Source organism: Macaca thibetana, chromosome 2 (assembly GCF_024542745.1).
Source record: "Macaca thibetana thibetana isolate TM-01 chromosome 2, ASM2454274v1, whole genome shotgun sequence".
In the NCBI taxonomy this organism is placed as follows: domain Eukaryota; kingdom Metazoa; phylum Chordata; class Mammalia; order Primates; family Cercopithecidae; genus Macaca; species Macaca thibetana.
The window spans coordinates 90719891-90735942 of NC_065579.1; the positions used below are offsets into that span (position 1 = coordinate 90719891).

General features: G+C 38.3%; 1 pseudogene; it reads left to right on the forward strand.

Moving 5' to 3' along the window:
* The first annotated feature begins 4340 nt into the window (after nt 1–4340).
* LOC126947573 (endogenous retrovirus group K member 113 Gag polyprotein-like) lies at nt 4341–6429 on the forward strand (annotated as a pseudogene).
* Nucleotides 6430–16052: the final 9623 nt, after the last annotated feature.

Sequence of the window (16052 nt, forward strand, 5' to 3'; positions counted from 1 at the left end):
AATTAAAGAAGACTGGTATCAAATTAAGTATCTTTTCTGACTACAACGAAATAAAACTAGAAATAAAAAGTAGTAGGAAAACTGGAAAATTTACAAATATGTGGAAATTAAACAATATACTTTAACAACCAATGGGTCAAAATAAATCACAAGAAAATATCCTGAGGCAAATGACAACAAAAACACAATATACAAAAACTTAGAAGATACAGCAAAAGTGGCACTGAAAGGAAGTTTATAGCATGTCTACTTTAAACTAGAAAAAAAGTCTCAAATCAAAATTTACATCTCAAGAAACTAGCAAAAAAAAAGAGCAAACTAAACCCAAAGTTAACAAAAGAAAGAAAATTGTAAAAATTAGAGCAAAAATAAAGGAGGGAACAGAAAACCAATAAGAAAGAACAAGAAAACTAAGAGCTGGACTTTTATGAGATCAAAAAATTGGTAAGTCCTTAGCTAGATTAGCTAAGAAAAGCAGAGAGAGACTCAAATAACTAAAATCAGAAATGAAAAAGGAAACATTACAACTGATACCACAGCAATAAAAAAGATTATAAGGGCTTACTATCAATAATTATACACCAACAAATTAGATAACCTAGAAGAAATGAATACATTTCTAGAATATACAATCTACCAGGACTGATTTATGAATAAATAAAAAATCTGCACAGATCTATAACTAATAAGGAAATTTAATCAATAATCAAAAACCTCCCAACAAAAAAGCCCTGAACCAGATGACTTCACTGGAAAATTCTATGAAACATTTAAAGAACTAATGTCAATTTTTTTCAAACTCTTGAAAATAAAGAGAAGGGAAGATTTCCAAACTGATTTTATGAGACCAGAATTATCCTGATACCAAAGCCAGACAAAGATACCACAAGAAAGAAAATTATAGAGCACTATTTCTGATGGATATTAATGCAGAAACATCAACAAAATACTAACAAACTCATCATCTCAATTGATGAATAAAAAGCATTTAACAAAGTTAAAAATTATTTCATGATAAAAAATAACCATCAAACTAGTAATAGAAGAAAATTACCTCAACATAATAAAGATCATATAGGAAAAGCCCACAGCTAACATCATATGCAATGGTGAAAAACATGGCTTTTCCTCTAAGATTAGGAACAAGGCAAGGATGCCCACTTTCATCACTTCTATTTAGCATACTACTGGAAGTTCTAGCCAGAGCAATTAGACAGAAAAAATAAATAAAAGACATGGAAACTGGAAAGAAAGGAGTAAATTATCTCTGTTCATAGATGACATGATCTTATATATCGAAAATCCTAAAGATTCCACACAAAAATACTGTTAGAATTACAAATAAAAAAATTCAGCAAAGTTGCAGGATACAAAGTCAACACTCAAAAATCAATTGTGTTTCTATACACTAAAAATAAGCAATAAAAAAATTTTTTTTAATTAGGAAATTAGCACTTCAAAAACAAAATTAGAAAACAGTATGGACATTCCTCAAAAAATTACAAATAAAACTATCACATGATCTAGCAATGCCACCTCTAGGGCACACATCCAAAATTTGATGCAATCGGGTGCATCAAAATGTCACAAATCACCACTAAAGAACTTACTCATGTAACCAAATACCACCTGTACCCCAACAACTTATAAAAAAACTAACTAATTAAATAAATGTTTAAAAAATTGATGCAATCCCACTTACAATAGGATCGAAAAGAAATAAAGTTAACAAGGAGACAAAAAGGATGTGACGGTGATCTCGCTGCAACATCTGTCACCCCATTGATTGCCAGGGTTGATTTGACTGGTCCAGCTGGATAGGCAGGTGTCTCCTTTCTCCCTCACTGCTCCATGTGCATCTCCCTTGAAGCTGCGCACTGGTCGAAGAGGATGACCATCCCCCATAGAGAAGTACCAGTCTTCGGTCAAGGGTATATGAGAAGCTGCATTCCCCTGCTAGAACCTCCAAACAAGCTCTCAAGGTTCATTTGCAGGAGAATGTAGAGTAATCAAGCTTCCAAGACTCCTGACACTTCCAAATGAGGTGCTGCATGTGGCAGTCTGCCTTTCTTTTGAAAAAACAAAAAAACACAAGGAGACAAAAGACTTACACAATGAAAACTATAAAACAATGCTAAAATAAATAAAAGAAGACATAAATAAATGGAAAGACATCCTATGTTCATGAATTGGAAGACTTCATTTTGTGAAAATGTCTGTACTACCCAAAGTAATCTACAGATTCAATCCAATCCCTATCAAAAGCTTAATCACATTTTTTGCAGAAATAAAAGGAATATCCTAAAATTTCTATGGAATCTCAAAGGACTCCAAGTAGCCAAAATAATCTTGAGAAAGAAGAACAAACCTGGAGGCTTCACACTTCCTGACTTCAAAGAATATTACAAAGCTACGGTAATAAAATATTTACATAATATTTTAAGTGTACATTATCATAATAACTTAATCAAATATTTACATAAAGACAAACATATAGATCAATGGAACAGAAAAGAAAGCCCAAAAATAAATCCATAGGTCAAATCATAGCAAGGGTGCCAAGACAACACAATGGAGAAAGCATATTGTCTTCAACAAATAGTAGTTAAAAATTCAATATCTACATGAAAAAGAATGAAGATGAACTCTTATCTTACATCATATACAAAAATTATTCAAAATAGATTAAGCACCTAAACATAATACCTGAAACTGAAAAATTCTTAGAAGAAAACATAGGCTTTATGACACTGGAATAGGCAATGGTTTCTTGGATGTGACACCAAAAGCGCAGGTAACAAAAGCAAAAATAGATAAATGAGTTTACGTCAAACTTGTGCAGCAAAAAGAAAAGTCAAGGAGTGAAAAGGCAGTCTACACAATGGGGGAGAATATTTGCAAACTATATGTTGGACAAAGGCTTAATATCTAGATATATTTTTAAAACTCCTATAACTTGATAATAAAAAAATCAAAGGACTTGAATTGACATTTCTTCAAAGAAGATATGCCAATAGCCAATAAGCATATGAAAAGATGCTCCACATCTTTAATCATCAAAGAAATGTAAATAAAACCACAATAAGATGTCACCTCACACCCATTAGGATGGTCACTATCAAAAGGATAGAAAATAATAAATGTTGGTTAGAATGTGTAAAAATTGGAACCCCTGTACAATGTTGGTGTGACTGCAAAATGGTATGATTGGTCTGGAACAGTACAGACACTCCTCAAAAAATTAAAAGAACTATCACAGGACCCAGTAATCCCACTTCAAGGTACACATCCGAAACATTTTAAAACAGGATCTCAAAGATGTATTTGTGTACTCATGTTCATTGCAGCATTATTCACAATAACCAAGATGTGGGAGCAACCTAAATGTCCATGACAGATGAATGGATAAAGAAAATGTAGTTGCCAGGGATTGCAGGTGGGGGAAATAGGGTGCTGTTCAATTAGTATAGAGTTTCAGTCATACAAGATGAAAACGTTCTAGAAATCTGTTTACAAAAATATGCATACAATTCACAATAATGTAATGTACACTTAAAATTAAGAGGCAGAAAACTAGAAAAAGAAAACCAAATTAAATTCAAAATTGTGGGGAAAAGAAAGAGATCAGCCAGTTACTGTGTCTATATAGAAAGAAGTAGACGTAAGAGACTCCATTTTGTTCTGTATTTGAGATGCTGTTAATCTGTGACCCTACCCCCAACCTTGTCCTTGCAAGAGACATGTGCTGTGGTGACTCAAGGTTTAATGGATTTTGGGCGTGCAGGGTGTGTCTTGGTTCCTAGAAAAGCTAGGTATTGTCCAAGGTTTATCCCCATGTGATAGGATGAAACAATGTTGCTAAAAGGTTTATCTCAAGGCACAGGATTTTCCTTTAAACTTATTCATGTCACAGAGAGATCCTTGTTCTTATGTCTTACTGCTAATTTCCTCCCTAAAAACGATCCTATTGTCCTGCCACTCCCTTATCTTTAAGATGGTAAAGATAATTATCTATAAATACTAAGGGAACTCAGAGGCCGGTGCCGGCGTGGGTCCTCTGTAAGCTGAGCGCCGGTCCCCTGGGCCCCCGCTTTTCTTTCTCTATACTTTGTCTCTGTGTCTTATTTCTTTTCTGAAGTCTCTCGTTCCACCTAACGAGAAACACCCACAGGTGTGGAGGGGCAGGCCACCCCTTCATCTGGTGCCCAACGTGGAAGCTTTTCTCTAAGGTGAAGGTACGCTGGAGCGTGGTCATTGAGGACAAGTCGAGGAGAGACTCCCGAGTACGTCTACAGTCAGCCTTGCGGTAAGCTTCTGCGCTCGGAAGAACCTAGGGTAACAATGGGGCAAACTAAAAGTAAATATGCCTCTTATCGCAGCTTTATTAAAATTCTCTTAAAGAGAGGGGGAGTTAAAGTCTCTACCAAAAATCTAATTACGTTATTTCAAACAATAGAGCAGTTTTGTCCATGGTTTCCAGAACAGGGAACTTTAGATCTAAAAGATTGGGAAAAAATTGGCAAAGAATTAAAACAAGCAAGTAGGGAAGGTAAAAACATTCCGCTCACAGTATGGAATGATTGGATCATTATTAAAGTAGCTTTAGAACCATTTCAAACAGAAGAAGATAGCGTTCCAATTTCTGATGTCCCTAAAAGCTGTGCAGTAGATTGTGAAAAAGAGGCAGGGATAGAATCCCGGAAAGGAAAGGAAAGTTCACACTGTGAATGTGTATCAGAGCCGGCTATGGCTCGGTCAACGCAAAATGTTGACAATAATCAATTACAGGAGGTAGTATATCCTGAAAGGTTAAAATTAGAAGAAAAAAATCCAGAATTAGCAGAGCCATCAGAGTCTAAACCACGATGGCCAACTGCTCTTCCAGCAGCTCAGATGCCTGTAACTTTACAACCTCAAATGCAGGTTAAACAAGTACAAACTCCAAAAGAAGATCAAATAGAAAAAGATAGAGTCTCTGTCATGGCAATGCCAATCCAAATACAGTGTCCACAATATCAGCCGGTAGAAAATAAGACCCAGCCGCCAGTAGCCTATCAATACTGGCCACCAGCTGAACTACAGTATCAGCAGCCCCCAGAAAATCCGTATGGACAGCCAGGAACATTTCCAGTGCCACAGGGCAGGGCACCATATCCTCAACCGCCCACCATGAGACTTAATCCTACAGCACCGCCTAGTACACAGGGTAGTGCGTTACATAAAATTATTGATGAGGCAAGAAAACAAGGAGATATTGAGGCGTGGCAATTCCCAGTAATATTAGAAGCAAGACCACCTGGAGAAGGGGCCCAAGAGGGAGAGCTTCCCGTAGCTGAAGCCAGATATAAGTCTTTTTCTATAAAAATGCTAAAAGAAATGAAAGAAGAAGTAAAACAGTATGGACCCAACTCTCCTTACATGAGAACATTATTAGATTCCATTGCTCATGGACATAGACTCATTCCTTATGATTGGGAGATTCTGGCAAAATCCTCACTCTCACCCTCTCAATTTTTACAATTTAAGACTTGGTGGATTGATGGGGCACAAGTACAGGTCTGAAAAAATAGGACTGCCAATCCTCCAATTGACATAGATGCAGATCAACTATTAGGAATAGGTCAAAATTGGAGCACTGTTGACCAACAAGTAATAATGCCAAATGAGGCCATTGAGCAAATTAGGGCTATCTGCCTTAGGGCCTGGGAGAAAATCCAAGACCCAGGAACCGCCTGCCCCTCCTTTAATACAATAAGACAAGGCTCTAAAGAGCCCTACCCTGATTTTGTAGCAAGACTTCAAGATGCTGCTCAGAAGTCAATTACCGATGAGAATGCCCGTAAGGTCATAGTGGAGTTGATGGCATATGAAAACGCCAATCCTGATTGTCAATCAGCCATTAAGCCATTAAAAGGAAGGGTTCCCGCAGGATCACATGTAATCTCAGAGTACGTTAAAGCCTGTGATGGAATTGGAGGAGCTATGCATAAAGCTATGCTTATGGCTCAAGCAATCACAGGAGTTGCTTTAGGAGGACAGGTTAGAACATTTGGGGGAAGATGTTATAATTGTGGTCAAATTGGTCATCTAAAAAAGAATTGCCTAGTCTCAAATAAACAAAATGTATCTACTCAAGCTACTACAAGAACAGATAAAGAGCCACCTGGCCTATGTCCAAGATGTAAAAAGGGAAAACATTGGGGTGATCAATGTCGTTCTAAATTTGATAAAAATGGGCAACCACTGTCGGGAAACAAGAGGAGGGGCCAGCCTCAGGCCCCGCAACAAACTGGGGCATTCCAAATTCAGCCCTTTGTTCCTCAGGGTTTTCAGGAACAACAACCCCCACTGTCACAAGTGTCTCAGAGAATAAGCCAGTTATCGCAATACAGCAATTATCCCCCGCCACAAGCAGCAGTGCAGCAGTAGATTTATGCACCGTACAAGCCGTCTCTCTGCTTCCAGGGGAGCCTCCTCGAAAAATCCCCACAGGGGTATATGGCCCATTGCCTGAGGGGACTGTAGGACTAATTTTAGGAAGATCAAGTTTAAATCTAAAAGGAGTTCAAATTCATACTGGTGTGGTTGATTCAGACTATAAAGGTGAAATTCAATTGGTTATTAGTTCCTCAATTCCTTGGAGTGCCAGTCCAGGAGACAGGATTGCTCAATTATTACTCCTACCTTATATTAAAGTTGGAAACAGTGAGATAAAAAGAACAGGAGGGTTCGGAAGCACTGATCAGATAGGAAAGGCTGCATATTGGGCAAGTGAGGTCTCTGAGAGCAGACCTGTGTGTAAGGCCATTATTCAAGGAAAATTATCATATATTCATGTAATAGTTGATACTTATTCACATTTCATATGGGCAACATGCCTGACAGGAGAAAGTACTTCCCATGTTAAAAAACATTTATTATCTTGTTTTGCTGTAATGGGAGTTCCAGAAAAAATTAAAACTGACAATGGACCAGGTTATTGTAGTAAACCTTTCCAAAAATTCTTAAATCAGTGGAATATTACACATACAACAGGAATTCCTTATAATTCCCAAGGACAGGCCATAGTTGAAAGAACTAATAGAACACTCGAAACTCAGTTAGTTAAACAAAAAAAAGGGGGAGACAGTAAGGAGTGTACCACTCCTCAGATGCAGCTTAATCTAGCACTCTATACTTTAAATTTTTTAAACATTTATAGAAATCAGACTACTACTTCTGCAGAACAACATCTTACTGGTAAAAAGAACAGTCCACATGAAGGAAAACTGATTTGGTGGAAAGACAACAAAAATAAGACATGGGAAATAGGGAAGGTGATAACCTGGGGAAGAGGTTTTGCTTGTGTTTCACCAGGAGAAAATCAGCTTCCTGTTTGGATACCCACTGGACATTTATTAGTTCTCCAAAATTAATACTTTTGTAATTTCTTATGTCTGTCTTTACTTTAATCTCCTAATTCTATCATCTTCTTTGTAAACTGAGGAGGATATATGTCACCTCAGGACCCTGTGATGATTGCCTTAAACTGCACAAATTGTTTGTGGAGCATGTGTGTTTGAACAATATGAAATCTGGGCATCTTGAAGAAAGAATAAGATAACAGCAATGTTCAGGGAACAAGGGAGGCAACCTTGAACTGGCCGCCGGTGAGCCGGACGGAACAGAGCCATATTTCTTCTCTTTCATTATGCAAATAGGAGAAATATCGCTGAATTCTTTTTCTCAGCAAGGAACATCCCTGAGAAAGAGAATGCTCTCTGAGGGTAGGCCTATAAACGACCCCCTTGGAGGCGTGCCGCCTTTTACGGTTGAAGCCGAAGGGATGAAATAAGCCCCGGCCTCCTGTAGCGCTCCCAGGCTTATTAGGACGAGGAAATTCCCACCTAATAAATTTTGGTCAGACAGGTTGTCTGCTCTCAAACCCTGTTTTCTGATAAGATGTTATCCATGACTATGCATGCCCAAAAATTTTAATTTTAACACCATCCTGTGATCTCATCCTGCCTCCACTTGCTTTGTGATATTCTATTACTTTGTGAAGTATGTAATCTCGGTGTCATGATGACAATGGTGGTTTTGTTGAAAAGAAAAGGGGGAAATGTGGGGAAAAGAAAGAGATCAGCCAGTTACTGTGTCTATATAGAAAGAAGTAGACGTAAGAGACTCCATTTTGTTCTGTATTTGAGATGCTGTTAATCTGTGACCCTACCCCCAACCTTGTCCTTGCAAGAGACATGTGCTGTGGTAACTCAAGGTTTAATGGATTTTGGGCGTGCAGGGTGTGTCTTGGTTCCTAGGTATTGTCTAGGTATTGTCCAAGGTTTATCCCCATGTGATAGGATGAAACAATGTTGCTAAAAGGTTTATCTCAAGGCACAGGATTTTCCTTTAAACTTATTCATGTCACAGAGAGATCCTTGTTCTTATGTCTTACTGCTAATTTCCTCCCTAAAAACGATCCTATTGTCCTGCCACTCCCTTATCTTTAAGATGGTAAAGATAATTATCTATAAATACTAAGGGAACTCAGAGGCCGGTGCCGGCGTGGGTCCTCTGTAAGCTGAGCACCGGTCCCCTGGGCCCCCGCTTTTCTTTCTCTATACTTTGTCTCTGTGTCTTATTTCTTTTCTGAAGTCTCTCGTTCCACCTAACAAGAAACACCCACAGGTGTGGAGGGGCAGGCCACCCCTTCACAAAATAAGAAGAATAAATAAATAATAATATTAAGTCATAAATCAATGAAATAGAAAACAGGAAATCAGTAGAGAAAATCAACAAAACCAAAAACTGGTTCTTGGAAAAGATACATAAAATCACAAACTCCTAGCCAGGCTAACTAACAAAAAAAAATGGAGTGAACATAAGTCACTAATAACAGAAATGAAAGAAAGACATTACTAAAAATCCTATGAACATTAAAATAATAATAAAGGAGTACTATTAATGACTCTATGCCCACAAATTTGATAACCTAAACGAAGTGGATCAATTCGTTGAAAGACACAATTTGTCAAAACTCACACAAGAAGAAATAGACCATTGGAATAGCCCTTTATCTATTAAAGAAATTAAATCAATAATTTATAACCTTTCAAAACAGAAAGAACCAGGCCTAGATAGGCTCACTGGTGGATTCTAGCAAGCATTTAGGAAGGAATACCAATTCTCTACAATCTCTTCCAGAAGACAGAAGCAGAGGGACTACTTCCTAGTTCATTTTATGAGGTCGGCATTACCTTAATGCAAAAAACAAAGATATAGGAAAATAAAACTACAGACCAATATCTGTTATGAACATAGATGCAAAATTCCTCAACAAAATATTAAGAAATCAAACCTAACAATGTATAAAAAGAATTATATATCACAACCAAGTGAGATTTATTCTAAGTATGCAAACCCTGTTTGGCAATAGAAAAACAATTAGTGCAATACATCATATCAACCAGCTAAAGAAGGAAACACACACAATAGATGTAGAAAAAGCATTTGACAAAACCCAACACCCATTCATGATTTTTTAATATCTTTCAGTGAATTAGGAATAGAACTTCCTCAAAAACTCTACAGCTAACATACTTAATGGTGAGAAACTGGCAGTTTTCTCACTAAGATCAGGAACAAGCCAAGAAAGTCCCCTCTCAGCATTCTGTTTCAGCATTGTACTGGAAGTCCTAACTAATGTAATGAGATAAGAAAAGGAAATAACTAACTACAAATAGTAGTTTAAAAATTCAATATCTACATGAAAAAGAATGAAGATGAACTCTTACACCAGGAAATAAAAGCTACAATGATTAAAAATAAATAAATAAAACTGTCTTGCTGAAATAAATAAAAGAAGACATAAATTAATGGAAAGACGTCCTATGTTCATGAATTGGAAGACTTAATTTTGTTAAAATGTCCATACTACCCAAACTAATCTACAGATTCAATGCAATCCCTATCAGAAGTTCAATAATTTTTGCAGGAAAAAAAGGAATATCCTAAAATTAATATGGACTCTCAAAGGACGCCAAATATCCAAAATAATCATGAGAAAGAAGAACAAAGCTGAAGGCTTCACACTTCCTGTCTTCAAAGCATGTTCAAAGCTGCAGTAGTCAAACCAGTTCACAGGTGACATGACTGTCTATGAAGAAAATCCAAAAGAATTCACAGGAAAAAAAAAAAAAACCCTGGAACCAAAAGGCAATTTTAACAAGGTGGCATGATACAAGGTTGATACAAAAAAGTCAAACACTTTCCTTTATGTCAGCAATGAACAAGTAAAATTAAAAATTAAATAATAATGCCATTTACATTAGCATCTCTAAAAAATAAAATACTTAAATATAAATCTAATAAAATATGTATAAGATCTATATGAGAAAAACTTCCAAACTCTGATCAAACAAATCAAAAGAGCTAAAGAAATGAAGAGATGTGTTAGTTTTGGCGGGTAGGAAGTCCCAGCAGTGTCATGATGTCAGTTCTTCTCAACTTGTTCTATAGATTTAATGAAATCACAGTCAAAATTCCAGGAAGTTATTTTGTAGCTATTAACAAACTGATTCTAAAGTTTACATATAGAGGGAAAAGACACAGAATAGCCAACACAATATTAAAGGAAGACTGATACTATCTGACCTCATGACATTATAAAACTTCAGTAATCAAGACAGTGTGGTATCGGTGACAGAATAGATAAATATATCAATTTAACAGAATGGAGAGGCTAGAAATAAGCCCACATAAATATAAGTAACTAATCTTTGACAAAGGAGAAAAGACAGTACAATGGAGCAAAGATGGTCTTTTCAATAAATGGTGCTAGAACAATTGAACATCCAAATGCAAAAAATAAAATAAAATGAATCTACAGACAGACCTTATACCCTTCACAAAAATTAACTCAAGATGGCTCATAGACCTAAATTTAAAATGAAAAACTATAAAACTCCTATGAGATAACATAGGAGGAAATCTAGATAACCTTGAGTTTGGTGATGACTTTTTAGATACATCAATGGCATTATCCATGAAAGGAAGAATTTATAAGCTGGACTTTATTAAAGTTAAACATTTTTGGTGTGAAGGACACTGTCAAGAGAATGAAAAAACAAGCCAACAGACTGGGAGAAGTATTTACAAAAGACGTAGTTGATAAAGGACTGTCATTCAAAACATAACAAAGCTACTCAACAATAAGAACACAAACAACCCAATTTAAAAGTGTTGCAACGACTCTAATAGACACTTCACCAAAGAAGATGCACAGATGGCAAATAAGCATATGAAACGATGCTCCACATCATAAGTCATTAGAGAAATAGAAAACAACAATGAGATACCCCAATTTAAAAAATAGTTGTTGCCCTGGTAATAGGGGAAGAGATGGTAAAGAGGTGGGGCCTCGAGATTTTAGATTCACAAGTTATTCTTCCTTGGATATTTTAATACACAGTGGCTTTTAGGTAGAAAAATCCAGTTATTTATTTGAACTGAAAATATTTATCATAATCTTACAGCATGTAGCAGAAAATAATAAGTTTATTTTTATATCATTCTTTTTGTCCTTTAAAAAAAAAAAAAGGAAAATAAAATCCAGGAAAAAAAAATATACCACAACTTGATATTCCCTTAAATAATTAAGTAGGAGAAAACACCGGGGTGGAGGGTGACACCTAGTAAGTTTTTTTTCACAGTTATATTATATAGCTGCAAAATCAAACATCACTGAGCACATGGAAAATTTTGATTCCACCTGGCTATTGTACAAGACTACTGCATGTTTTCCTTTCACTGCTGGCACATTTATTAGACCTGATCTCCCACACATTCTTATCACCTTTATCCTGCTTATAATCTACTTTGTGCTGCTCCACTTACTCCTCTCCAGCTTTTGTCCACCCTTCTCTGACCTGCTCTGGGCCCCAGCAGGCTGACCTTTGTGGAACGCATTTCCCAGGTTCATTTGCCCTCTGGCTTCTGGTTGGATTTGACAAATGGAGTTACCAGCAAACAACTGAAGGTCAGAGGGAAGAAATTTTGTGTTTATTCCGTGGCTCCCCCCACACTAGACAATAATTAGACATGGTCTCTGTTTTTCTACCCAAGGTCACATTGCCTTTTGAGAAGGCCCTCTCCAACAGCTATAGTTCTTGCCAATTTCACATCACCACTAACCCTTTGCCTGTCAGGAAAGGCAATGTCTTCTCAATGATTTTGATCCTACAGTGCCTCGCTACTCTTTGTTAGTGCCCTTCATCCTATCTACGCCCTTGCAAATACCTCTTCATTAAATTCTCCTAAATTATAATTGCATGCACCATCCGTTTCCTGCAGGACTCTGACCAATCCACCACTGTTAAGACAAACTGAGCACGAAGCCACTTCAACAAAGTATTTGAGTAGCAAGCAACAACTTTTTTCATATGTTCATGGAGGAAGCTCCAAGTTAGAATGAATATCTGTCCCCACATTGCATACTAGGCTTCCTAATTAATCTATCCCATCATTTCCAATTTGCCTTATGAAAGCTTGTGCTAAAGAGAAACTTTAAAGAGATCTACGTTGTGAGATCCTGCCATAGAGGGCAGAGTCTGCATAAAAGAAGAGCTATTCCAACATAAAAACAGAATAGGGGTGGCAGAGAGGCCCCGCTGGAGGGAGCCAGCCTTCAGCAGGTGGTGTCAGGGAGGGTCAGAACCAATTGCGAGAGGTTAATTTGGGTTGTTCTGAATGGCCGACCCCAAGAAGATAGTTCAGGATAGGTGACACCCACAAGTGATTGGGCAGAGGAGGATTCTCACGATGATTAATGAAAGTCTTGGCCTCTGACTCCTGTAAACTCACAAGGAAAATTAAATTTCCCACTAGATTCCTCCCCTGCCTGGGGACAGAGAAAGCCCATTGTTCAACCCCTCAGGATGCAGGCAGGCTAAAGAATTATTACAAAAAATATTCAATTACCTGGGTTCCTAGGCCTGCCTCACCTTTGTCTCCAACTTCAGAGCCTCCACTAGCCTGCAATAGAGGCGGGGGGAAGAGGGATCACCTGCACCAAGCCTCCTGCCTCATGCTGGGCACTTTACACACCTTCTTTCATGAAAGATGACTCTCTATATTACCCCGAAGGATAGATATAGATAAAAGGAGCCACCGACCTTCTTAATGAAACAGGTGTCAAGAGGCAAAGCCACCCTGGTTAATATACCAGGGTCTTAGAAGGTTATCCTGCCTCACTTAATTTATTTAACAAAATACAGTAAGGAGGTTTGGGGGATGGAAGTGGGGAAAGGATAAATAGGTGAACCAGTGAAGCACAGGGGATATTAAGGTCAGTGAAACCATCCTCTATGAAACCATAATGGGAGATACATGTCTTTATGCATTTGTCAAAACCCATAGAACTGTACAACTCGAAGAGTCAACCTTAATGTAATCTATGGGTTATAGTCAATAGTAATGTATCAATAGTGGTTTAATTGTAACATATGTACCACACTAATGCAAGGTGTTCCTAGTAGGAAAATTGTGTCCTTTGGGTGGAGGGGAGTGGAAGGATGAGTATATGGAACTCTCTACTATCTGCTCAAGTGTCCTGTAAATCTAAAACTGTACTAAAAAACAGCCTATTGATTATAAATATGATGATGGTGATAATAATGCCACACACTGAGCACCTACCCATCTTTATTGCCTTGGAGTGCATCTTGCCCTTCTCCCATCGGAGGTATAGGACACATTGTAGCTGGGTCTATTTGGCTGATCTGGACTTGCCAAGCATGAGGATAGCCCAATGCTAATGTGTCCAGCTACAACTGAGTGTCACAAGATACTAAGAACTCAATGAAAAAGGGGGCAGTAAACCTCCTGATGAAACACCTCTAAATGAAGGGCAAAGGCCATGGTGGCAAGAAGACTCCTCCCTGACAGTATCCCTAGCAGTCAGCAGAAATTCGGAAGGTCTGTGACATGCTCACAGTTATGTTTTGTTTTGTCTTTTAATGTGTTTGTGCATCATCATGAGTGAATACTTCTGAGGTAAGAAGGAGGTAACTACATCCAGACTTCCATGATGTAATAGTTATCATGGCATTCTAAAAATGCCTTAAGATACTGGGAACCTAAGATTTTCTAAGCCATTCCAAGAACCCAAGGAATCAAGCTTCTGAAAAGGGTGTGGGATTACTGTGGGTTCTCAGGAGGGCAAAGCATGAGACCTGGGAGCATAGTGTTTTAGGGAGGTGATCCCAGGAAGCAGAAGTGAGGGAGCGAGGGAGGCAGGAGAAAGGGGAAAGCCAACAGCAGCAGGGTAAAGGGGCCTGATAGCTGGCAACTGGTAGCTGATGACAATCTCCACAGAATATCAAAAATAATCAGACTGGCCACTTATAGTGGAACAAAATAAAAGCAAGGCCACCCATAATCATGACTGAATGCAAAGACAAGGACACTGAGGAGCCACAGAAATAATCAAACATTTTCTTTCTAACATGAATGAGTTCTGCCTCTTTATCAACAACAACTCTAGCTCCACTTCATCAGTCCTGCCTCTTAGATAAAAATTATTAAAATATCCAGTCATCAAATTCCCCTAATCCCCCATTCAGCACTCAATTCAGGGGAAAGAAAAACTTACTTCCTACAATCCTCTTCAAAATCACCTAGCACAAGTCTACCTTAACTCTTTATTACAGCTCCCCATGGTATGGTTCTCCCTCATTGCAGCAAACTGTAAACCCTTACGTTGTTTGACTTCAGATAGGTCCTGTGGCCTTTGGTTGATGGACATTTATACCGATGTGTATTCATGAGTATATTAGTGAGTGAATCACCAATGTGGGCAACTGGGAATCAATCCCATGTGGACCACTGAGAAACTGCCTAGAACACATCCCAGAATTGTGCCACCAGAAGGAGAGACTGAAGAATCCATCTGGGACTACCATTCTCCTTTACTTGAAAGTTGATCCTGGGGCATTAACTCCTCTATATTTCTGGATTGTGCCTGCATGAGGCTGAGTGAACTTTCACAGCGTCAGAGGACTCCCAGGGACAGCAACACAGAGAAACACCTTGAGTTGTGCTCTTAGTATACTCATTGTGGGTCTTATGAAGTGCATGGAATTATCCACCAGACATGTCCCAATACTAGGTGGTCCAAGGGGTGTGGGGCAGTGCAAACTTCTGCCACAGGTGTCTTGGTACTCATGATAATCCTGATTTTACAGATACAAAAAAAAAAAAGACTCAAAGAGGTTAGAAGTGTTGAACTAGAATCACATAGCTGTTTACTCAATATTAAAAAAACAACATTGCTGAGGTTAGGCATGGTGGCTCACACTTGTAATCCTAGCACTTTGAGAGGCAGAGGCAGGAAGATGGCTTCAGCCAGGAGTTTGAGACCAGCCTGGGCAAGATGGCAAAACCCTGTCTCTACAAAAAATACAAAAACTAGCCAGGTGTGGTGGCGTGCACCTGTAGTCCCAACTACACCAGAGGCTGAAGGAGGAGGATCACTTGAGCCTAAGAAGTAAAGTCTCCAGAGAGCCATAATCATGCCACTTCACTCCAACCTGGGCAACCTGGGTTTCAAGAGTGAAACCCTCTCTTGAAAAAAAAAAATGATTGTTAAAATTTTTCTGCCAGAGATGCATTTTTGCTCTTTTTGTTAGATGCATTTCTATGACATTATAAATAAGAGGGAATGTGTTAAGTTCTACTTCTCACCCTGTCAAGTAGTAGAGTGGTGTTTGTGAGTTACCAGTTACTGCAAGCCATCTTAAGGAATATGCAGAATCACATGGAGCAATGGTTTGCAAACTCTTTTTTAGTCACGGAACACTTTTCTTCTTCAGGGGGAATCTTATGAGGAACACATAGCAGAGATGAAAGTCCAGAGCTTCCCCTATTTGAGACATACCCCATGGCCTCAGCCAGCTTCTGAGACCCCTCCAGGAATGCCCAGGACTCTACAGAGCACAGAAGTAAATCAGGAGTAAATGACAGAATATTGGAGATCTAGGTGTCTACACCAGCCTGACCTATATCAGCCTGTT